Source organism: Schistocerca nitens, chromosome 3, assembly GCF_023898315.1.
Source record: "Schistocerca nitens isolate TAMUIC-IGC-003100 chromosome 3, iqSchNite1.1, whole genome shotgun sequence".
NCBI lineage: Eukaryota > Metazoa > Arthropoda > Insecta > Orthoptera > Acrididae > Schistocerca > Schistocerca nitens.
This window is the reverse complement of record NC_064616.1, coordinates 602,946,441-602,973,959: the sequence shown is the minus strand read 5'-3', so window position 1 is coordinate 602,973,959 and position 27,519 is coordinate 602,946,441. Positions and strand designations below refer to the sequence as shown.

Here is a 27,519-nt window from a genome sequence, read left to right as displayed (position 1 = left end):
ATGGTAACGACACTGCTAGCCATACGGCAAATGATTTAAATCCAAATAGAGGTGTTTTGCAGGATATGCTTCCTGCAACCACTCTAGAAGGAAAACAAAGATAGAGGATGAGATGGTCAGATGAAGTTCACCGACACCTCATGTTCTGTTATGACGAAGCAACAAACTTAGGAACCAACACAACTGGATACAGATCACAAGTAAACACAACATTTATTACCAGATACCCAGAATTAAAAATTTTAACAGAACAACGACTAGCTGATCAGATTCGTGTAATAATAAAAAATAACAGGATACCACAGTCATAATTAGAAAACATCAAACTACAAGTACAACAAATACTGGAACAAAATAATGTGCAATCAGAAGAAGAAGAAAATATAGTAATGGACACAAACATCCCAGGGCAAACAAAGAACAACACGCAACAATTAAACAATCAGAGGAAAACGAAATCTTAAGACAGCCACCAGAGCAAGCACAAATAGAACATGAAGTGACACACATGTTAGATATATACGAAAAATTTCAGTTGACATATGTAGAATACAAAGACAAAAATACAGACATTAGACCATTCTTGCATAGACCACCAAATAACCCACAAGTCGAAACAACAATAACAACTATCAACACAATCATACACAACAAAATAAATGAAAATACAACTATGGAAGAGTTACAACTACTGGTATATGTAGGAGCACTCACTACACTAAATATACACACTAGGCAGAGATCAGAACCAACAAACACACAGAAGAAACCCACAAAACCAGCATGGCAACACAGGCTACAGATCAGAATAGAAAAACTGAGAAAAGACATTGGACAGCTAACACAATTTATAAGAAATGAAATATCAGACAAAAAACGAAAGAGGTTAGGTAAAATCTCACAACAAGAAGCAATAGAGCAATTAGATGAAAAGAAGCAGAAATTACAAGCATTGGCCAAACGATTTAGAAGATACAAAGAAAGTGAAAATAGAAGGAAACAAAACCAAACATTCAACACAAACCAAAAGAAATTTTACCAGACAATAGATAACACACACATTAAAATAGACAATCCACCAAACATAACAGACATGGAACACTTCTGGAGCAACATATGGTCAAACCTGGTACAACATAACAGACATGCACGGGGGATACAAGCAGAAACAGACTCATACAAGATGATACCACAAATGCCTGAAGTGATAATTTTGCAACATGAAGTCACCCGAGCAATTAATTCCACGCACAATTGGAAAGCCCCTGGAAATGATAAAATAGCAAATTTCTGGCTAAAGAAGTTCACCTCAACACATTCACATCTAACTAAATTATTTAACAATTACATTGCAGACCCATACACAGTCCGTGATACACTTACACAAGGAATAATTTATCTGAAACCTAAAGATCAAGCAGACACAGCAAACCCAGCAATATATCGCCCCATAACATGCCTACCAACAATCTACAAAATATTAACTTCAGTCATTACACAGAAATTAATGACACATACAACACAGAACAAAATTATAAATGAAGAACAAAAACGCTGTTGCAAAGGAGCACGAGGATGTAAAGAGCAACTGATAATAGATACAGAGGTGACGTATCAAGCTAAAACTAAACAAAGGTCGCTGCACTACGCATACATTGATTACCAAAAAGCTTTTGATACTGTACCCCACTCATGGTTACTAAAGATATTGGAAATGTACAAAGTAGATCCTAAATTAGTACAGTTCCTAAACATAGTAATGAAAAATTGGAAAACCACACTTAATATCCAAACAAATTCAGATAATATCACATCACAGCCAATACAGATTAAGTGTGGAATATACCAGGGAGACTCATGAAGTCCTTTCTGGTTCTGTCTTGCTCTGAACCCACTATCCAACATGCTAAATAATACAAATTATGGCTATAATATTACTGGAACATACCCACACAAAATCACACATTTGCTATAAATGGATGATCTAAAACTAATGGCAGCAACGAATCAACAACTCAACCAATTACTAAAGATAACATAAGTATTCAGCAATGATATAAATATGGTTTTTGGAACAGACAAATGTAAGAAAAATAGCATAGTCTAGGGAAAACACACTAGACAAGAAGATTACATGTTGGATAACCACAGTGACAGCATAGAAGCGATGGAAAAACAGATGCCTATAAATATCTAGGATACAGACAAAAAATAGGACTAGATAATACAAATATTAAAGAAGAACTAAAAGAAAAATATACACAAAGACTAACAAAAATACTGAAAACAGAATTGACAGCAAGAAACAAGACAAAAGCTATAAATACTTATGCTATACCAACATTGACCTACTCAATTGGAGTAGTGAAATGGAGAAACACAGACCTAGAAGCACTCAATACACTTACACAATCACAATGCCACAAATATAGAATACATCACATACATTCAACAACAGAAAGATTCAAATTAAGCAGAAAGGAAGGAGGAAGGGGATTTATCGACATAAAAAACCTACATTATGGACAGGCAGACAATTTAAGAAAATTCTTTGTAGAACGAGCAGAAACTAGCAAAATACACAAAGCAATCACTCATATAAATACATCGGCTACACCATTGCAATTTCATAACCACTTCTACAACCCTTTAGATCACATAACATCAACAGATACAAAGAAAGTAAATTAGAAAAAGAAAACACTACATGGCAAGCACCCGTATCATCTAACACAGTCACACATCGATCAAGACGCATCCAATACATGGCTAAGAAAAGGCAATATATACCGTCAGACAGAAGGATTCATGATTGCAATACAGGGTCAAACAATAAACACCAGATATTACAGCAAGCATATTATTAAAGATCCCAATACCACAACAGATAAATGCAGACTTTGCAAGCAACAAATAGAAACAGTGGATCACATCACAAGCGGGTGTACAATACTAGCAAATACAGAATACACCAGAAGACATGACAATGTAGCAAAAATAATACATCAACAACTTGCCATTCAACATAAACTTATAAAATAACACGTTCCCACATACAAGTATTCACCACAAAATGTACTGGAGAATGATGAATACAAATTATACTGGAACAGAACCATTATAACAGATAAAACAACACCACATAACAAACCTGACATCATACTCCAAATAAAAAGAAGAAATTAACACAAGTAATCGATATATCCATACCCAATACAACAAATATACAGAAGAAAACAGGAGAAAAAATTGAAAAATACATCCATCGGGCTGAGGAAGTCAAGGACATGTGACATCAGGATAAAGTTGACATTGTACCAATTATACTATCAACTACAGGAGTCATACCACACAGTATCCACCAGTACACCAACGCAATACAGCTACATCCAAACATATATATACAACTACAGAAATCTGTAATTATTGATACTTGTTCAATTACCCGAAAGTTCCTAAATGCAATGTAACATATACCGTACAGTTAAAAGGAAATCACGCTTTATCAAGGTCACTTTCCATTTTTAACCAGACATAACGTCTGAGACAGGAAAGAATAATAATAATGTTAATCATTATCATCATCAACAGTGCCCACTCTCTGCCTGAATGCCTATTCATGAAAATATCTGCAAGGAACCTACTTGAGTTTCAAAAAAGGCGGCAGTTTTGCAACGAGGCACATTTTAGTAAAGTTTACACGTGGAAGGATACGTTTCTGGTAAATAGGGTCACAACTCATGATTTTGATACTGATGTGTTGAGCTTGAAAGGCAGTTAACAGAATGTATAATCTCATAACAGTAATATAACCCAAACTTCTCGTTAGTAAAGCGTGTTGAGCACATAATCCAAAATCACCAGCACGAAAATAACTTTACGTTCCTCAAATTTAAGTTTATGCTGAATGAAATGAGTTTGTTAATGATGTAGCAACCAGTCTCCAGTGACTTGATAATTCGCAACATCTCCGAACTTATTCTGCTGCACATAAGCACGCGAAACGGTGCTAGCACGCAGGAGAATACTATTAATCAAACCCAGTTAACCTCACATGGTAAACTGCACAGAATGTAAACTGGGTTGACCTTACCACACATCCTCGAAACTGTTCAGCAGTGTGGCTTTCTATCAAACAAAATGACTTCATCAGAATGGCACGCATCATCAAAACTCTCCCGAACCAGACACATCTTAACACTCCAGAGTACTGTACAGCCAAGCAACAGCAAATAAATAATGGCCGACTTCCATGGAACAAAGCACCCACATGGCATACTAGCCGCCAGCGAAACCTAATGGCTGATGGCCAATGTAATCTTCAAAGATCTACTTCTGATGCATTGGATTAGCAATGTGCTTTTGAAAGAATCGAAATATTTACACTGAAACTGGTTATTGTGAGGTCTCGAAACAAGTAGGAAAATAAATACTACAAATCACGAAAAGAAAATGAAATATATTACAGGAAATTAAAAAGCCAACTAACATGCATCTTTCATCACATCCTCCTTACTGGATTGAGAAGATTTGGGTCGTGCTCTGGAGGAGACGACCAGAGTGCATTCCAGATTCCATCATCACATCGTAATATACTGCAAAACATTATAAAATTGTTAAATAAGATGGGTAAAGAATTAATATAGAAGAAAACAGTGACTGATCAATGCACAGTAACGCCTTACGGGAGACTCTATATAATTATGTTCTACACTCACGGTCAGAAAAAAAAACAAAGAACTGAACACCATGAACGACTAGAGATACGACGTTCATAGTCACAGGACATGTAAACTAGTATGTTCTACAAAAATGATCAGCATTTGAACCATGTCAACCCGCAGGTTCAAGGTCAACATTGACATCGCAGCGCAACCCTACCCAACGGTAAAATGTGCCTGTGGCTCTCGTCACCTCTGGCGCAACAGTGATGCAGTGTAACACATCGAACTCTATCAGGGGTGAAAGTCCGTCGCAGTTTATTATGGCATGGGCTACGTGCGCGTCGTCCAGTTCTCCGCCTACCTTTCACGAATGTGCAGAATCATGCTAGACGGCATTTGTGTATGGAATGACGTCAGTGGGGACGGGAATGGCATCAGATAGCGTTTTCGGACGAATCCAGGTTCGGTTCATTTGAAAATGATGGCCGCATTTTGGTTCGCCGCAGATGGGGGGAACGGCATTACAGTGACTGCATTCGCACGAGATATACAGCGCCAACTCAAGACCTTATGGTGCTGGGTGCAATTGCGTACAGCCACAAATCACAGTTGGTGCGTGTCCACGACACTATGACCAATGTGACCTATGTGAATGACATTCTGCGACCCGTAGGCATACCCTTTCTGCACGACAATCCAGACGCCATTGTTCAGGAAGCCAATGCATGACCACATGTTGCTGCACGAATAAGTGCCTTCTTGGTGTCAAGGGATGTCAGCCTTTTTCTCATGCCGCCATATCACCAGACATGTCGCCAATCAAAAGTGTATGGAATATGGTGAAATGTCGGTTGCAGCGCTGTGACCCAGTGCCAACCACCACCGATGAACTTTGGAACCAGGTGAATGCAGCATGGATGGCTATACCACGGGACGCCATTCGCGCCTTATACGCGTCGATGCCATCGCTCATGACGGACCCTGTGCCTAGCCAACAGGCCACATACCGAACTGAGGTAACTGGAATGCTAATCACTCAGCAGAACATATTAATGTACAGGTTCTGTGAATGTGAACGGCCTATTTCTAGTCGTTCAAGGCGTTCTGTTTTTTCTCCACATGTGTATATTACTTCCAGCTTGTAGCTTGAAGAGCTTACTAACATTACGAGATCAATAACTAAAATCTGTCAAGTATTCATAAATATGTCTTAGCAGAAAAATCTTAAACAACCTTACTACCACACGAACGCATTCGGGAGGACGACGGTTCAATCCCGCGTCCGGCCGTCCTGATTTAGGTTTTCCGTGATTTCCCTAAATCGCTTCAGGTAAATGCCGGGATGGTTCCTTTGAAAAGGGCACGGCCGACTTCCGTCCCCATCCTTCCCGAGACCGATTACCGCGCAGTTTGGTCTCCTCCCTGAAACAACCCAACCCCACACCAAACGAAACTATATTGAAAGTAAATGATGATGAATAAGTCATCATATTTTGAAACTGATACTTGAAATGTTAAGTTTCAATATTAAAACATCACTGTCGTTTAAATTCTTATAAAATGGAGAAATGTGGAAAACAGCAAGATACTTCGCAACACAAGAACGTAAACAATTATTGTGCCTCAATCAGATATCAGAATAACAAATATATAAAATTTTTAATTTCAGTAGCACAGATAGTCTTATCTCATGTTTTGACATAAAATATTTACATTTTTCAAGATTTTTTTAAACTAAATATTTTGACGCTACAATGTTAAATTCTTTTTCGTTTTAAGAGAGAGAGAGAAGAAAGAGAGAGAGAACTATCTCTTAGTCTTTTGGGTAACATTTTGAGTTAACTGGTACAACATAAGGGTAATGGGCCTGTTGAGAAACACTGACACAAACATTGCATTCAGGCTGGGAGTACCTTTTTTTAAACGATTCATCAGCTTCTATCACAATGCATAATTTGTACAATACTTGGGAAACTGACAAACTCTTTTCTTCCTGGTTCGGTAAAGCATGTGATTACCCATCCACCAATGTAGATTGGAAGTCTGGTGTAAGCTAAAACCAGGTGACAATGAAATTTATTGCCGTTTAACAACACATCACACTCCTAAGTGTTAAACATTCTTCTCTCCCATCAGCAATACATTTGCCACATATGCATTTGTACTTTGGCACGCAAGTCATAGGTTTCCTGTCATCTCTGCAGAACATTGCTATACTGTCAGGCACCAAGTCTGATTCTGGTTATTGTGGCCCCAATGGGCCTCCACATTTCGAATTCTGTCATCCTTGTGCCCACACGGCATCTCTCTCTTTCCTCTGGTCTCTCTGTTTCCTAGATGTATATAAGTACATACAATAAACATGATTCTCCATAAGTCGTTTTTATACTCAAACATGATCATCATTAATTTGTGAACAGTTTTTATAAGACACACTCACTGCATAATCAGTCGCTTAAATCATGGGTTAGTGATTAATAAAATTCAAGAGCAGATCTCATACATTTGTCAGATTACTTCAAGGGAACAAATATCATGACATATTGTTACAACAACAATAAAATATTTCACTTCAAAACTAAAATGAAAGGTGTACAATTGTATATTCATTCTCGTCCAGTTTCCATTATTACAATCATCTTCACAAGAGAAATACTGTGTACATCAATGGATCAAACATGCATTTTCGCTAAGTTTGGGTCAAAAAGGCACAACGCATTTATATGGACTATGTTAAAACAATTGTGGCAATTACATATGTTTTGCATTTGGTTGGATCATATTTGACGAAAATATATGCTTGATCTGTTGATGTACACTCTTTTTCTCCTGTGAAATTGATTGTAATAATCGTAACCGGTAGAAAATAAACATACGACTGCACAGATGATGGCACAGATACGCTTGTTTCAAATTAACCAACTGCTGTAGAGAGTCACCTACAAAAAGCTCTATTAAATGAAGGCGTACATTGTTCACAAAGTACATTTCTAACTTATATAGGTAATTCTTAATTTATATGGGCACACACTGGGACACAATATTCATTAGTACATTTCTCATATATACATGTTATGTTAGTTTAACTAATTACCAGTCCAACTATGTACAATAATTGCAGTTCAACCCTATTACATACAACTTCAACTGTCTACTATCGCACCCCCAAGTTTAACAATGCTACTAGGCCTAAGAGAATCAACAACTAAATAGTCTAATAACTCTGATAGCAGCCCCATTGACAGGAGACATCATAATACAAAACCCAAGCAATTACAAATCAATCAGGCACCACACTGAAATAAATCATTAAATATATGTATAATATATGTATGACATAGGGGAACCAAACAGCGTATTGAAATATATCAAAACATTAAATTACAGAGAAGAAATCAATAAAAGAGTGAGTAAATCAAGCAGCTAGAAAGTAGACATAATCATTATTACGCTATCATCTTTAAAACGTGGAAATATTCACCTTCAAAACGCGGACAGTTCACAAACACAGTAATCAAGCAGTCATACAGAACAATGCATTCATATATATATATATATATATATATATATATATATATATATACACAGTTTCACAGGCTGTTAAATTATACTCATTAATAAAAACATAAAATTAAAAATGATACACACTTTCTGTCGTCATACAATCACATATCTTGCACATGACTGTTGAAAATACACAACATTCTTCCATTACTCAACATGTGTCATCTAAAATGTTTACATACCTTCAGAATGTCTTTCAAGTCACCTTCCGAAATCATCATGTTAGTCACTTACCAAAACATGAAATTGCAGGTGCTTTAACTATGTTTTTATACTCATCTCTCTGAACTTCTCATATCTTTCTCCAGAATCAATACACTAGCTGAAGGCGGCAAACTTTCGGCTCTGGTACCCTTCAAACAATATCAAAATGTGCCATCATGTGAAAAATCAAACATCATTAATCTCTCTTCATCCATAGGTGTACAAAAATCAAATTACCTTTAGAGTCTAAATGGGACGAGGTATACTTCATTAATGGACCTACCCACAGTTTATTTCTGCCCTAAATCTGCTGTAATGCACCTTAGAATCAGCATATTCAACAAAAATACTCGTTAATACCTGGTATGGCCCTCTTCTTTCAGACTTAGAACTATTCACACACATGGACATAATTCTTGTAAGCACTGGCAATATTCACACCCCAACTTCAAGAACCACTGGGACAAGCATCAGTCTTTTATAGCCCTTCCTGGCTACCGCTCAACTGCACTCACAAACCATAGGCCAAAACTCATTCCACAGAACCTCTTCTTGGAGGAAACTAACAACTAAATCAACTCATTTCCTATCTTTGGAGGGAATCTATTAACCCACAACATTTCGGATCATCTCTTAAATAACATAATACAGCCACAAAAATCACAATATTATCCTCACCTGGAGGGACTCAATATATCACACACTAAATACACTTCCAAATAAACATCTTGCAAATATTGATTCTTTATAGCCCCACAATCTGCACAGAATGACTCGCGACACAAAAAAACATCCACACTGGAAAAGATACTACATCATCATATCTTGAAAACCGTTTCTTCCCTGACTTTATAAAATCATACAACATGAACCTTGAAACCACTTAATTGCTTCAAAATTATCAATTATAATCTCGATTCATCAGTACACCAAAATCCTCTACACATTATGAACACTCATGTGGACACTCATGTATTCACAGACCACTCGATTCACAACTCTTTCACATCAACCGCACTCATAGAAGCAGAAACACATCATAGAGAGTTAGGATAGACCAAGAGTAGGAAGTATTACAATAAAATAAAATTTACATATGTATTGTTTCAGCTAAGATTCCTCATGGTGCTCCAAACATGGCACATACACTACACACAGCCTTTGAGTATATTCGACATTCACCCTTTATTCAATGTACAGTCTGACATTGTTGAACATTCACACACATTAAGCCAATCCAAGTACACTGGTATGAAGAGTTTCATCCATCACTCATTATTCAACATGGACTAAATTTCGGTACATAAAAAAATACTTCCTATTGTGATCACTTTTCCAAATACCGTAAAGACAAAGCAAAACAAATTTTGTACTGAATCACTGTCTCACACAATAAGCAAATCATCAATCTCTTTACGAAAAAAAAAGTCAAGCAACAGACATGTGTGGTAAGCTCATCGAAACCTCAGCACCCTGTCGAGTGGCACTCACATACATCATACCAGATTTCAGACAGACAGATGGTGCGCACACACACACACACACACACACACACACACACACACACACACACACAAAAGAAAATTGCTTCAAGTACATAAGTCACCACGTTATAGAATAGAACATTAACGTTGCACACTGTTACTCATTAATTGTGCAACAGGATTTCTCATTTCATCTGCCTTCATAACTGTTTGCATAATCTCTTCTCTGTTATCTGATATCCCCTGTTCTGAACTAATATTTAATTTCTCAAAATTCTTTTCTTTGTCTTGCATTAATGTAACATGACTTGAAATCTGTTCCTGATTACCTCCTGTCTAGATATGACCTAAAGTCTATTTGATAATTAAGTCTTATTCTTTCACATTTCTACCTTGCATTTTGAAAATCAGATTCCAACTGCTCAATCCCTATATTAGTAATCTCTTGAGACTGAATATAATATTCTTCAGTAGTGGCAGGTTTAGGTTCAACATTAGTTACTCTCCCATCAAAGTATGTATGAAACCTGCTGCTAGCCTCTACCTTTCCAATCTGTGCACTATTACTAGCCTCTACTCTCTCACTTATACATGACAGTAATGCATCGAAGAAACCTTGATCAAAAGTAACAGTAGGAACTGAACTACTGCTCTGTTTTACAATTTAAACAGCACAGGCTTTATAAGGAGCGGGATGATCTGCTGACATACCGCAGTACTAAAAGATCCAAGTGTCTGACCCATATCACAATCAGCTGCATTCTCACTCATGACAACACTAATGGTTCACAGAATTTCAGTATTAATGTCACTGCCTTCAACAATTTCTACTGGACTACTAGATATATATGAACCACTATTAATGCAAAATCACTCTCCTGTGTAGCAACGGTTGACAAGACATCTGAACCAGAATGTTCCATGAGACTAGATTTATTTCCCCTTTCTTTACTTTTCCCAAGACACTCTCTTCTGGTTTCTCTCTCTGAATAACTGCAGACTACTCCATTATGCACTGAACAGTAATACAATCTAGGATCAAACAAACTCAAACTGATACATTTAGGGGTCAAGTAAACAATATATTCTCAAGTCCAGATTCTCTTTAAAAATGAAAAATTACCCACAACATTCTTCAACAACTCTCCACAAAGCATGTAATTATCAAAACAATGAAGAGTATAGCACAAAACATCTCCTCACTGACATTAATCGTAAAAATGAGATATACTGTAAAGAGAACCTAAACTGTAATAAACAAGACTGGTTTGAATATACTGGAAGAGAATGTGGCCACTAACAAACTCAAACTGATACCTTTAGGGGTCAAGTAAACCAATATATTCTCAAGTCCAGATTCTACATATTCTGGAAGGCCCATTCACAAATGAAAGTTGTATGGCACACTACACAAATAACATAAAATTGAATAACTTGTAATAGCAGCCAATCCAAAGTATTTTAAGAAAAACTGATCCTGGGAGTGCGTACCTGAAATGAATGTTTTGGTGGACCTGATACAAAACATGAATTGAAAAACAAAATAGTTTCTACCAATCAAAATGACCTAAATTCTATAACTTGCTAGGGGCGCCATAAATAGAAACTGATAGTTTGTGTAAAGAACTTCAGCTGTACGTTTACATAGTGATAAATAAGCCCTGATGTTTTAGTGATTGGCAGAAGAAATATGTAATACCCAAATAATAAGTTTCTAACACAGTCCAAAAATAGGTGGAATGGTAAGAATCAGTAATATGCTGTACAATGGAAGAATCTTTTACTACGCAGTTCAGTGGTTTGCACATTGTGAATGTAGCTGTTGATTCTTTTAGTGAAAGCTAACAAGAAATTTTTCCTGTGTTTTCTCAGGAAATGGTTTCACTGGGAGAAAAGTCAGCTCCCAAGGAAGACAATTTTCAGATCGGTGATGTGCTAAGTCATGATATGCAATAGAAGTAGTAAGTTAGTGATATCATAAGTCACAGTAAGTGATAGCATGTTGTTCGCAAAGGTCTCATACCAGTTAAGTCTATAGTTGGAAGTATCCAGCTACAAATAAACAGCAGTTGACTACACTGGCACAGTTTCAAATATTGGTAGACGTGTGCGTGTTTGTGTAAGGAACATCGATTACGCCTTTAGGTAGTAATAAAATGCCATGATATTTTATTGTCTGTGATGCCCAAAGAAAAAGGTTCTAATGCTATCTGACTCGAAAACATCTATAAAGTAATTACACAAGATACACTTTCATAAATCCCTCGCAACACAGGGAGTAATAGGAGCCCGCATGTCTTAAGTACAGAATACAAGAATGAACAGTTTTGTCAAAGAATAGGTTGTGTGAGCATGTGTCAGCCGCCCATGTATAAAGTCTAGCAGTGGACCACAGTAGTTTCATTTTCTGTACAACATAAATTCAGAATGCGGAAAATAGTTAACCAGCTGAAAAATCATTTAACAGAAGCCTGAAATTCTATTGGCTGTGTAATGACAGCAGTTCATTGAGGAAGTGATACCACATGTCTTATATCAACGTCCAGAAATACAGGATCATACACAACTTTACCTTACGTAATTCCTGAAACATCTACATTTATACTCCGCAAGCCACCCACCGGTGTGTGGCGGAGGGCACTTTACGTGCCACTGTCATTACCTCCCTTTCCTGTTCCAGTCGCGTATGGTTCGCGGGAAGAACGACTGCCGGAAAGCCTCCGTGCGCGCTCGAATCTCTCTAATTTTACATTCGTTATCTCTTCGGAAGGTATAAGTAGGGGGAAGAAATATATTCGATACCTCATCCAGAAACGCACCCTCTCGAAACCTGGACAGCAAGTTACACCGCGATGCAGAGCGCCCCTCTTGCAGAGTCTCTCACTTGAGTTTGCTAAACATCTCCGTAACGCTATCGCGCTTACCAAATAACCCTGTGACGAAACGCGCTGCTCTTCTTTCGATCTTCTCTATCTCCTCTGTCAACCCGACCTGATACGGATCGCACACTGATGAGCAATACTCAAGTATAGGTCGAACGAGTGTTCTGTAAGCCACCTCCTTTGTTGATGGACTACATTTTCTAAGGACTCTCCCAATGAATCTTAATCTAGCACCCGCCTTACCAACAATTAATTTTATATGATCATTCCACTTCAAATCGTTCCGCACGCATACTCACAGATATTTTACAGAAGTAACTGCTACCAGTGTTTGCTCCGCTATTATATAATCATACAATAAAGGATCCTTCTTTCTATGTATTCGCAATACATTGCATTTGTCTATGCTAAGGGTCAGTTTCCACTCCCTGCACCAAGTAACAGGCACCTTTCAACATATTTCTTCATCATCATCTTCTTCTTCTTCTTCTCCTCCTCCTCCTCCTTTGCTCATCAAATATTAGGAGTTTATTTGTTATAATACACATGTATTCCTTGGCCTTCCCAAGCTTGTTCGACCTATTGGATTTTAATTTCTGACTTGTAAGGTAATCTAGCATTGTTCATTCTGTCGAGATGTTCATTCCAGTCTCTTCTGTTGTCTTCAGTTTTGTTTCTTTCGTTAAATCTGTTTAATTCTTTCCTGATTTCGCTATTCCTTAAATTGTCTCCTCTGTTAGAGCCCTTCATCGCCCTACGAAATCTCATTTTTGCTACCTGTAACTTAGTTTCTTGTTGTTGGTAGATGACTCTTGACTCACTTCTGCAGAGTAATGTGAGGATGGCCATTACTTTATAAAACTACATTCGTATTATTTGTTGTCTCTTGTTTCTGAAGTACCTATTTATTGTCCCACATACTGGTATGTTTCTAAATTTTGCTACTTTCTTGTCAATACCTTTATCACACTCGCATCTGATATCACATAGTAGATAATTCGAATGACTGACCTATTCTATAACTGTATTGTTCGCCACTATTTTGTTCTTTTGGGGTCCCGTCCTACAAAAGCAACATATTTGTGGACCTGTACTCCATTGTCAGGCAATGTTTTGCATTCTCTTAGGGCTTGTTATGTCGAATGGAATCAATAAGAAACCGAAATATTGAGAAGAGGTAGCTTCTTAGGTACTAAATCATACAGCTATACATTTAGGATCACCTGAATGTCAACATTTAGTTCAATTATGACAAACGTCGAAACGTCCTAGAGAGCGCTTAAACATTTCACAAATGTATCTTTAGATTAACACACTACAGCCGGCCGAAGTGGCCGTGCGGTTAAAGGCGCTGCAGTCTGGAACCGCAAGACCGCTACGGTCGCAGGTTCGAATCCTGCCTCGGGCATGGATGTTTGTGATGTCCTTAGGTTAGTTAGGTTTAACTAGTTCTAAGTTCTAGGGGACTAATGACCTCAGCAGTTGAGTCCCATAGTGCTCAGAGCCATTTGAACCATTTGATTAACACACTACAAGTACAATAATAAAATAAATCACGAAACGGTTTTGGGAATACAGGTTTCTCTAGACGACCTTCTTAGATAACATTATCTCGCTTTTCTTATTTTTTTCCTCATAAGGTTTAAACGACATTTAAAGCTTTTGTAGATTTCCCGCATCATAATTATCATCGTCAAGAGCTGAATGCTTTAACTGATGGTGTCCTGACCATTTATATGGTGCTGTGCTGGTATTTTACATGTAAAGAACAGTTGAACAACATCATGCTGCTATTGTTGTTGATGTTTATGTTGTCGTATTTGTTTTTGTCGTTGTGGTCTTCCGTCCAAAGACTGGTTTGATGCAGCTCTCGGCGACAGTCTGTTTATCTCAAAATAACTAGAGCAAAATTCATCCACTGGAATCTGTTTTCTGTAGTCAGCCTCTACAACATGTTCCCCGCACTATCCTCCATTACCAAACAGGTGATTCCTTGATCCCTCAAGATTTGTCGCATCAACTGATCTCGTCTCTTAGCCACGTTGTGCAATAAAATTATTTCCTCTCGTTCCATTCCGTTCTTATTCATTAGTTAACCAACCTATCCACTTCAGCTGCATAAATTTCTGTATCGCGCATTTCAAATGTTTTTATTCTCTTTTTATGTTACTGTCATGCACCAGAGATACCAAAGGCACCTCAAATAGTATCCACTTCCACGTATATTGTCTCCTCCGCAGGGAATATGGAACCTACCTCCACTCAACCACATGGTGATAGGTGAGTCAGTGGTAGGACGAGAGGAGGCAGAGACTAGACAGGACTCAAATTTCTGGACTCATCTCTCTTCCCATCATTTCACCCATAGCGAAGCATGCTTTATCTGGTGTGAGAGGGAAGCAAAAAGGGGTAGGTGGTGTTAACTGTTTGCAGATCATACAAATGGCGAATAATGCAATCCCTATGGAGAAGGCAGCGTGGGATGTGAAGATCTGTTCTGGCAGCCGCTGAAAGAACAGAGTGATATCATTTGCAGATTATAGTGCTTGTTGGATCAAACGATGCCCGTCACCTCAACAATGAAGTCGTAAATGGTTCACTCCAGTGACTGCCAGAGAAGGTGGAGTGGACCAGCCTTCTCAGAGAATTTCAACAGAGCTCACAATCTGCAGCATTGTCTAAGTCCAGCGGAAGACTTGAGCCAGAGACTTCGAATGTCTACATCCATATCTACAAATATACTCAGCAAGCCATCGTACGGTGTGATATTTCTAATTTCTCGTAGCTTATGACCGAGGTCACTACGCGTAATATATGTTTGCGGCAGTAGGATCGTTCTGCAGACACCTTCAAATACCAGTTCTATAAACTTTCTCACTAGTGCTCTTCGAAATGAATGTCTTCTTCCCTCCAGGGACTCCCACCTGAGCTCCCTAAGCAAATCCGTTAACAGTTGCACGCGATCGAACCAATCAGTAACAAATCTAGCAGCTCGCCTCTGAAGTGCATCAATGTCTTCTTTCAATCCGACCTGGTGCGGACCCCAAAGACTCGAGCCGTACTCAAAAATAGGTCGCACTAGCATCCTATATGCGGTATCCTTTACAGATGAACTACACTTTCCCAAAAATGTTCCAATAAACCGTAGTCGACCATTCGCCTTCCCTAACACAATCCTCACATGCTCGTTCCGTTTCATATCGCTTCGCAGCGTTACGCCCAGATATTTAAACGACCTGACTGTGTCAAGCAGGACACTACTAATTCTGTATCCGAACATTATGGGTTTATTTTTCCTACTCATCCGCATCAACTGACATTTTTCTACATTAAGAGCCAGCTACTATTCATCACACCAACTAGAAATTTTCTCTAAGTCATCTTGTATCAAGCTACGGTCATTTATCTTCGACACCTTCCTGTACACCACAGCATCGTCAGCGAACAACCGCAAATTGCTGCCCAACCTGTCTGCGAGATCATTTATGTTTATAGAAAATAACAACGGTCCTATCACACTTCCCCAGGGCACTTCTGATGTTACCCCTATCTCCGATAAACACTCGCCGTCGAGGACAACATACTGGGTTCTACTACTTCAGAAGTCTTCCAGCCGGTCACATATCTGGAAGCCTATTCCGCATGCACGTACATTCGTTAACGGTCTGCAGGGGGGTACCGTGTCGAATGCTTTTCGTTAATCTAGAAATATGGAATCAGCCTGTTGCCCTTCGTCTATAGTTCGCAGTATATCATGTGAGAAAAGAGCAACCTGAGTTTCGCACGGTGCGTTCTAAAGCCGTCCTGATTCCTGGACATGAGCTTTTCGGTGTCTAGGAAATTTATTATATTCGGACTCAGAAATGCTCCAGAATTCTTCTGCAGACCGAGGTTAAGCATATGGGTCTGTCATTCTGCGGGTCCATTCTTTTGCCCTTCCTATACACAGAAATCACATGTGGGTTGTTCCAGTCACTTGGCACTACGTTGATCGAGAGATTCGCGATAAATGCAAACTAAGTGAGGAGTCAATGACAGGGTACTCTTTGTAAGAGAGTACTTGGCGACTTATTTCTTTTCAACTCTTTCAGTTGTTTCTCTACGCCAGGGATGGCTATTACTATGTCATCAATACGGGACTCTGTGCGATTGTTAAACGGTAGTACATTTATAAGATTCTCCAATGTGAGCGATTTCTTAAACGTGGAATTTAAAACTTCGGCCTTTCTTTTGCTAGCTTCTGAAGTCAAACCAGACTGGTCAATGAGTGACTGAATGGAAGCCTTAGACCCGCTAAGTGATTTTACACAGGACTAGAATTTTTTTCGGGTTCTCAGCCAGGTCTTTAGCCAAGCTATGACGGTGGTAGCTGTTATACGCTTCGCGCATAAATCATTTCACAGACGCACGAAACTACTAACTTTTGCCTGTCGTCATTTGCGCGTCCTCTTTTGAACCGAGAGTGCAACAGCCTTTGCTTCCTCACCATTTTCCGAAGTTCGTTATCAAACTACGGTGAATTTTTCCCGTTCTTAATTCACTTACTAGGCATCTACTTGTCGACAGCATGATTTACTGCCGGCCGCGGTGGTCTCGCGGTTCTAGGCGCGCAGTCCGGAACCGTGGGACTGCTACGGTCGCAGGTTCGAATCCTGCCTCGGGCATGGATGTGTGTGATGTCCTTAGGTTAGTTAGGTTTAAGTAGTTCTAAGTTCTAGGGGACTGATAACCACAGCAGTTGAGTCCCATAGTGCTCAGAGCCATTTGAACCACCATGATTTACTATCTGTTTAAACTTTGCCCATAATTCCTCTGTGGTCATCATTCTGAAACTAAATGATTGCAGTTCATTGTCTAAGTGAGATGCTAACAACTGCTTATCTGCTCTTACTAGCAGAAACACTCTCCTAGACCTCTTGACTGATTTATTAACTTTCGTGACCACAGTCGCTATGATTGCATCATGACCACTAATCCCCGTCTCTGTGCTGACGCCATCGGTAAGGTCCACGCTGACAAGGTCCAAGATACTTCCATTGCGTGTTGGCTGCCGAACTAGCTGCTCGAAACAGTTTCGGAAAACGTGTTCAACAATACTTCAGAAGACTGTCTATCTGTACCTCATACAATGAATCCATACACGTCTCAATCTATACTCGGTTGGTTAATGTCACCACTGACTAGTAATGCATGGTCTGGGTGTTTATGTACAACTGACCATAGACTTTGTTTGAATGACTGTAGTCCTGTCCCGGCGGACTCGGGTGGTCCGTAAAACGTCCAACAGTTAACTTGGTTTCACCTACGCCTTTTATGTGCCACCACATAACTTCACTATCACACTCAGTTTCAACCTCAGTAGAGACAATATTTTTGTCGACTGCAACGAACACTCCTTCAATGTCGTCCAATCAGTCTTTCCGATAAGTATTCCAAGACTCGCTAGATATCTTTTTACTTCGGGTTTCAGCCAGCTCTCAGTCCCGAGCTTGAGAACTTTCCTAGAAGAAATTAAATTCGAGAAATTTGTTATGAATACTTTCGACAATTTACAGATAAAATTTCTGCAGTCGAACTGTCTTTACTCTCTCTGAACGCGGTCTGATTTCTCTATATGCTTATCGACTGGCGAGTGTTCATGAGAGTACCTCGAACTACCGCCTAACCTAAGAAACCCCCATGTTCACTCCACAAGTGCTCTGCTACTCGAGTAGGTGTTTACTTTGTGTAGTGCACCCCTGACCTATCAAGGGGAGTCCTACAAATCCCCACCCGACAACGCAGGTCCATAAACCTGCATCACAGAGACTACGAAGGCTTTGGTTGAGACCTTCCACTCAACTCCAAACCAAAGGACCCCGATCAACTCTGGGAACGATGCTGCAAACTTCGATGTCTGCTTGCGCACCGCGTGCGTGGGTAGCAGTCTTCACAGCCTCCGCCAGCTGCCTGTAAGAACCGAGGATGGCCTTGCAACCCATGCGACAGGTGTCGTTGGTGCCGACATGAGTCACAACTTGTAGACGACAGCTCAGTATGCTCGACAGCCGTAGGCAAGGCCTCCTCAATATCTCAGATGGGGCCCCCCGGCAGACATACCAAGTGTACATTGGCTTTCTTTCCAGCCCTGAACGCCGAACATTGGAGTTCCCAATAACTAACAAAACCCGGCCTACGTGTTCTTGTTCGGACCCTGTTGAACAAACGGCCACCTGTTCACTCACAGGGTGAATAAGCGAGGCCATTCGGCCAGCCACCGCATTGTCCCTCCGCCTCGAGCGCCGCGAAAGTGTTACCACTCGCCACTCACCCTGCGGATCTGCCGCGTCGTATACATCAGAAGGTGCCTCGTCAGTAGAGCCCCTGGGAGCAACAAGCGACACCTGGAATGTCCCATGCGATGCTCCAGCTGGCACCGAACTTAACGGCTAACTACACTGATTACAACGGTCACTATCCTCAAAACAAACTGCTGACTAACTACTGCGCTACTTACTAATTGAACATACACTAACCAAATGAGGGATTAAACTCTGAGAATCTGAGGCCGGAGGTCTACTGAACATTTACTATTCGCAAGGGTCGTGGAATCAAGTAAATAAAGAGACACAAGCGACTTCTGTGGCGGAAAAGTAGAATAAAAAGTAAACTCAATCAAGACAAAAGATCTAAAATACGCAAATTCTTGCATCAGAGATATATAGCGCTACTAAAAACAGCTAAATAATCACCTACTCTCCACTTCTGGTCAGAAGTAAGTTAGAATAGCACAATACTAAACGATGTAAACAAACTGTGTACAACGGGTAAGCTGCTGCCTCTGATCTCCGTTCTGCTCTGAGCTGGAGGTTTTATGAAAAGCTGTGCTCCAACTTGCTGGACTTACACCGTTGGGCTGAGAACACCTGAATGTATTAGGAATGCACTAAACATCAGGGGCTGCTACTCAAATGGCAGACTATGTGCACACAAGATTTTCTTAGCTTGGGATACTCTCCATCCAATCTCGATAAGGACACCTATGGGACGCCCCAGATTATTAGTTTAAATACAAAGAAATGCTCTTCCTCCTCTCCCCCAGCCCCCCCCCCCCCCTCCCACGCAGGCCGGCCGGGGTGACCGAGCGGTTCTAGGCGCTACAGTCTGGAACCGCGCGACCGCTACGGTCGCAGGTTCGAAACCTGCCTCGGGCATGGATGTGTGTGATGTCCTTAGGTTAGTTAGGTTTAAGTAGTTCTAAGTTCTAGGGGACTGATGACCACTGATGTTAAGTCCCATAGTGCTCAGAGCCATTTGAACCATTTTGAACCCAAAACATAAAGAATAAATTCGAGGACTTCACTTTGATAGTGATAAAGTTGTGCAAACAGAGCTGAGGTTGTGGCTCCGTCAACAAAGTCAAACATTCTTCAGCGACGGTATCAACAAACTGATCTATCGTTAGGAGAAACGTGTCCATCATCAGGGTGACATTGTTGAGGCATAAATATGTACACACGAAGAATAAAGATGTAGAAAGTCAATAACGTTTGTTTTATTTAAAAAGCCTTAAGAATTTTCAGAAAAAAATTCGGAGGCATTAATTTTCAGCAAACCCTCGTATTTATTCTTTGTACTACACTGTGGACAGACATAAATAAGTAAAATTTCATTGTTTGCTATACTCCTTGGTAATGCAATTTTAATGACCAGCAGTGTAGATTAACGAAAGTAACAATGTTCTTGGGTGCATTATATACTCCCATCTCTGGTCCTATAAGAGTACGTCCAGCATTGTCGAACATGATCGTTTTGGTAGTTCGTGTATTATGGTGTGGGAAGGCTGTTGCGTGGGCGTACTGACCTCCAGATCTTTGAACACTGTACACTCAACGGTCACTGTTATTGCGACACTGTACTACTTCGTCACATACATGTTTTCAAGGTAACAGACGAATATCGGACTTCATTTTTATGGATGACAATGTGCGACCATATCAAACAGCGCAGGTGGAGGAGCTCGTGAAGCGAGAAGATTTTCGGCGAATGGATTGGTCTCTCTGTTTACCTGTTAAATCCCTTCGAGCATGTGTTCCTGAGAGATTTATTGCAGCACGTCCACATGTACCAACGACCATCCAGCAGGAGTCAGCCGTGTTGATGGAGGAATGGAATTCCCTGCCAGACGAACTCCTTACCAACCTTCTGGCCGTCCGCTTCGATAGCTGAGTGGTCAGCGCGGCCGAATGCTGTGCGGAGGGACCCGGGTTCGATTCCAGGCTGGGTCGGAGATTTTCTCCGCTGAGGGACTGGGTGTTGTGTTGTCCTCATCATCTCATCCCCATCCACGTGCAAATCGCCGAAGAGGCATCAACTCAAAAGACTTGCACTAGGCGACCGGTCTACCCGACGGGAGGCCCCAGCCACACGACATTTCATTTCAACCTTGTGGCCATCACGAGAGAACGCCGCAAAGCGTGCATTACCGTTCTTGCTGATCACGCACGCTATTAAGAGTCCCTTTGTTGCCTATTGTTAATTGTGACGATCATCTCTTTAGGTTCTTTTTGTTATGATTGTACACATATTTCCCACATCCTAGGCTAATGGTACGTTTAAGTACATGTTTATGTTAAGTTTGAAATACTTCACTTCCTTCTAGATCTCGTTTGCTGCTCGAAGAATGTATGTGTATAATCTTTGTTGACAGTTGAAGATTTCCTTTGAAGAGACTGTATTTGTTCTGTTTACTGTTATTCGATTCTTAGCAATTTATATTTTTACTAACATAGGTATGATGAAGGTAAATCCTATTTTCTTCTCGTACAGATCGTTTGCTAAATTTGTAGAAAAATTGGAAATTTGTGGTAAGTTCTATGGGACCAAACTGCTAAGGTCATCGGTCCCTAGGCTTACACACTACTAAATCTAACTTAAACTAACTTACGCTAAGGACAATACACACACCCATGGGCAAGGGAGGACTCGAACCCCCGACGGGGGGAGCCGCGCGAACCTTAGCAAGGCGCTGTAGACCGCACGGCTACCCCGCGCGGCGCTAAATCTGTGGTTTTCATTTATGAAATAATTAAAACACAGTGTGGTCCTTTAGTGTGCCATCTGCTCGTTGTTAATTTTTCTTATGCTGCTAAACAAGCGTAGTTTGTCTCTTTCTTTGATGTTCTTCGTTGCATTTACTCCCTTTTCCGAACTATTTGAATAAAAATCGAACTCCTTTTAGTGATACCACAATCCTTATTATCATAAATGTTGTCTCACAGAGAAGCATCACATTTTGTCCTTCCGTAATACTAATAGATGATGGAATTGTTGCACCTCTTCTCAAAGATTTGACACATGATAAAAAAAGTTTACGGAAGCAGAGGATGATGAAGACAACGATACTAATGCAAGTGATGCCAATAATCCTGCAAGTTTCGCTTTTGACGGGAAACCGCTTTAGGTTTGATGCAGGTTTTGAAAAAGTTGTGATAGAGTGTGCACGAGTAGGTTCTGAAATCAGTTTACCTGAAACTATAGAGAAATGCGGAAAACAAGGGATAAATGAATGCTTACATGATATGAAAACCCTCCGAAGATCGTGAAGGTCCTGAAATCGAAAGTAACAGAAGGTGGACGAAACGGAGATAGCTCAATCATTTTCCTCAAACGGATAAATTAAATGAAACAGTACAACCCAATGAAACCTGTGTAGCGCTGTTAGAAGCTTTGGCGTATTACAGATCCGAAAGGCTACACTCTTGCTTTTGATTTTTACTGAAGGGGGAAATGAAGCTCTGGGGAGGGAATATGAAAACAGTGTGTTAGGTGAAAGGGTAGTTTTAGGTTTATCAAAGAAAGTATCGTGGCAAAAACAGGAAACTGGACTTTGGTACCATTTTTACTTACTTTGTCCTGCCTAGAAGGCTAAAAATTGAGACAATTTTGGTTTGTGGCATAATGAGAATAAACAGGAAACTTTCCCATAATGCTTTTCACTCCCAAATGTAGTGAAAAGAGTGACCTTGACTGTACGACGTCACCCTCCGGGATTGGGGAATTTTGTAGAAGGATCAAAATTGTGTGTCTGCTTCCAGTGTCCATGGAACAGAAGTAATGTTTGTGTCCAGAATGCTGAAGGATGGAACTAAAATAAACATTCAGAGCCATTCTATGGGATTTGTGAACGATGCTGACAGACTTAGATCTGCGTATGGTCTGGGAAGAAGATACGAAAAGTAGTTTTAAATTCTTATGATATCCACTGTGAACCGTATAGAATAATTCCACTTCTGGAAGTTAAGATAAATGTTGCTTACAGCCTGATGGGTCGGACGAAGGACGAGCAAGTACCATAACTGCAAGGTAAATTCTTACAGACAGCAATACATGCACCAAAAGAACGAAGTTAGTCCGAAACGATGTAAGAGTAGGAAATAAAGGTATTAATTTTGTTACTTTTCAAGCAAACAGGGAATGATTGAGGTATGTAGTAAAAGAAGGGTAAAATCTAGACCAGACTCAAAATGTTATTTGCGTGGAGTATTTCTCTGCTACAATGGAAATAAAAATATGCCGTTTTGTTACTACTTACAGCTGTGCTCCATAAAAAATTGAAAAATTTGTGTGTTTTGAATAGTTCAGAAACAAAGGATTACGAACCATGTCCCGGCTTTTGTAATGTCCAGGCGACCGTTAAGAATCGCTTGCGGTGACTGCAGTGTAATTATTGTCTTTGAATAAAAGTGTCATTTCTGTTCGTTTCACTGCGTATTTTTTTCAGTTACTTAATGTACTAAATTGTAGCAGTTGTTTTCACGTATGGTCAAGTTTCATCGAGTTATGTTACTTGGCAGTGACACATCAAGAGAAAGTTACTCCATCATTAAGTTTTGCTCACCAGTGAAGTTTCTCCTTTTCTTATTTAGTTTTATTCATTATATTTATTAAGAAATGTCATTATATTAAAATGCTACAGACTACTGAACGTAAATGTTTTAATGTTTCTTTTGGTATCTTTCCTATAACAGAGCCCCGTACGACTACTGAACTGAACAATCGAGTGGTAGCGATCAGCGAGGAGGAAACAGTGATTGTTGACGTGATGGCACGACTGTTACTTTGGTTTTCGTGTGAGAGGACGCAAATAAAAAATTTAAATAAATATGTGCATCATATCAATGTCATACGACCGTTCATGTCCGCTACAAACATAACCGATCTGACGCTTAGGGTGAGCAGCAACCTGCGACAGCCGGCCGTGGTGGCCAAGCGGTTCTAGGCGCTGCAGCCCGGAACCGCGATACTGCTACGGTCACAGGTTCGAATCCTGCCTCGGGCATGGATGTGTGTGATGTCCTTATGTTAGTTAGGTTTAAGTAGTTCTAAGTTCTAGGGGACTGATGACCTCAGATGTTAAGTCCCATAGTGCTCAGAGCCATTTGAACCAAGCAACCTGCGACTGTTTGCTGATGATGCTGCGGCGTACGTGAAATTATTGTCGCTTGGTGCCAGTAGGAGTGTGAAAGATGACTTCGACATATCATCTATTTGGTGTGTTGAGTGGCAGCGAGCTCCAAATGCTGAAAAATATAAGTCAAATGGATGAACAGGAAAAACAACCATCTAATGTTCGAATACATTGTTAGTGTTGTTCTGCTTGACACAGTCATATCGATTAAATATCTACGTATACATTTCAAAGCGACATGAAATTTAATGAAATGAGCACGTGAAGTTGGAAGTAGAAAAGGAGATTTAGTGAGTCCGGTTTATTGGAAGAATTCTAAGAAAATGTAGCTCATTTATAAAGGAAATCGCTTATACGATAATTCTGCAACCCATTCTTTAGTACTGCTCAGATGTTTGGGATCCCCGCTAGCGCGTTAAAGGAAGACGTTGAAGAAATCCAGTGGTGTTCCGCTATGATTGTTACCGGCGTGCTCGATCAACACGCGGGCATTGGAGAAATGCTTGTGACTCCACTGGAAAGTCGTGGAAGAAAGAGGTTCTTTTCACGACAGACTACTGAGAAAATTTGGAGTACCGGCATTTGCGAATAACTGAAGAGCTATTCTAATGCCACCGATGTATATTTCGAGTACGGACAGCCAAGACCAGGTATGAAAAGTTAGTGCACGTGTGGAAGTATACAGAGAATTTTTTTCTCTCACTCCATTTTCGAGTGGAACAGGAGCGGGAATGACTAGTTGTGGTACAAGGTACCCCCCACCAAGCACCGTATGACGACTAGCTGAGTATATGTGTGGATGTAAATGTATAACTACAGAGATACAGTGATTACTACTGAGTAAATTGTGAACTGTGTACTGTGCTTTAATTCCAGTATGAACTGAGATAGTTTTGGCGAGTGCAAGTGACTTATATCGGTGGGTTGCTGCTGAAACAATTCGTATGCACAATGTTAGATTTAAACATTACGAGGTGCGTGATTTGAAGTGATAAAGCTTTGAACTGTATCGTGACACTCAGTGTTCACTGTTTCACAGTTGCTGTAGAGTATGACATCATACAACATCCTATAAATCTACTCCGTAAATATGTTAGTGCCACGTGTTTCAGATTGTGTACACTCTGGAACTCCAATCTCACGATGTCTATATCCCCACGACAGTACGTGTGTCATATTGTGTAATGGATCCAGGGACATTATCTTTAACGCAGAATCGTGGAATACCAGCATTTTGTGTCTCCGTCGCCACACTACCTCGGAGTCCTGTAACGAGATGACGTGCAGTCAGAGTGGAGATTTCTTAAACAGACTGCTAAATAGGACCAGGCTCTCAATCGAAAAGGTGGTATATTACCTGTTTTCCCTTTAAAATAAAATGTTGTCCCACTTACAGTATTGCTTAGATCGACGTATTGTTGCGAATTGCCTCAACAATAATAACATATAAAAGTATTGCTTTGCTTCACGTCACTCCCTTGAATTTCTCTGTTAATTTGTAAAATAGTAGTCATATCACTCCTTTATTCAATGCATTTCCCTTTTTCCACGGATTATGATTTCTCATGTAATAAATAATTCGAACTGTGACATGGACAGTTTTTCAAACCATCATACGGCGTGCTTGCGAACCTATCATGAATGTGCTTTACTATGACTGATCGAGAACCGTAGAAAGCGCTGCCCACAGATCTGATATCTAGTGAATATGTGTTTGACGCTAGTTTGTCGGGAATGTTACGTGAGTTACATGGGTTGGACGCATCAGTGTACTTCGAACGACTGAGTGCGTTTCTAGATGGGCACCATATTGTTATTAAATATTAGGAGCCATATACTTGTGAGAATTATGTTTAATCTTATAGAATATTGTTTATTTGATTTCTTTGATGTTGATCTTTGCATGCTTCAGTGAGGGTACAGAGCGCGTATACTCGTATCAGTGCAGTTTTATTGGTTTTGTGTTGGACAGCAAATTTAATTTCATTCTTTTGAACACAGAAACCATCACATTGTATTAATCACTCTTTACTCTTTCTTCATTTTTCCAGCCTTTATCTCATATCTGCACATGGTCGGCACGTTATTCTACACTCCTGGTTCAAATGGCTCTGAGCACTATGGGACTCAACTGCTGTGGTTATCAGTCCCCTAGAACTTAGAACTACTTAAACCTAACTAACCTAAGGACATCACACACATCCATGCCCGAGGCAGGATTCGAACCTGCGACCGTAGCAGTCGCACGGTTCTACACTCCTGGAAATGGAAAAAAGAACACATTGACACCGGTGTGTCAGACCCACCATACTTGCTCCGGACACTGCGAGAGGGCTGTACAAGCAATGATCACACGCACGGCACAGCGGGCACACCAGGAACCGCGGTGTTGGCCGTCGAATGGCGCTAGCTGCGCAGCATTTGTGCACCGCCGCCGTCAGTGTCAGCCAGTTTGCCGTGGCATACGGACCTCCATCGCAGTCTTTTAACACTGGTAGCATGCCGCGACAGCGTGGACGTGAACCGTATGTGAAGTTGACGGACTTTGAGCGAGGGCGTATAGTGGGCATGCGGGAGGCCGGGTGGACGTACCGCCGAATTGCTCAACACATGGGGCGTGAGGTCTCCACAGTACATCGATGTTGTCGCCAGTGGTCGGCGGAAGGTGCACGTGCCCGTAGACCTGGGACCGGACCGCAGCGACGCACGGATGCACGCCAAGACCGTAGGATCCTACGCAGTGCCGTAGGGGACCGCACCGCCACTTCCCAGCAAATTAGGGACACTGTTGCTCCTGGGGTATCGGCGAGGACCATTCGCAACCGTCTCCATGAAGCTGGGCTACGGTCCCGCACACCGTTAGGCCGTCTTCCGCTCACGCCCCAACATCGTGCAGCCCGCCTCCAGTGGTGTCGCGACAGGCGTGAATGGAGGGACGAATGGAGACGTGTCGTCTTCGGCGATGAGAGTCGCTTCTGCCTTGGTGCCAATGATGGTCGTATGCGTGTTTGGCGCCGTTCAGGTGAGCGCCACAATCAGGACTGCATACGACCGAGGCACACAGGGCCAACACCCGGCATCATGGTGTGGGGAGCGATCTCCTACACTAGCCGTACACCACTGGTGATCGTCGAGGGGACACTGAATAGTGCACGGTACATCCAAACCGTCATCGAACCCATCGTTCTACCATTCCTAGACCGGCAAGGGAACTTGCTGTTCCAACAGGACAATGCACGTCCGCATGTATCCCGTGCCACCCAACGTGCTCT

General features: G+C 40.7%; 1 protein-coding gene across 1 annotated transcript in view; it reads left to right on the top strand.

The window, feature by feature from the left end:
* Nucleotides 1-27,519, top strand: part of LOC126249676 (uncharacterized) — a 169,994-nt gene that overhangs the window by 98,600 nt on the left and 43,875 nt on the right. The gene's annotated exons all lie outside the window — the stretch shown is intronic.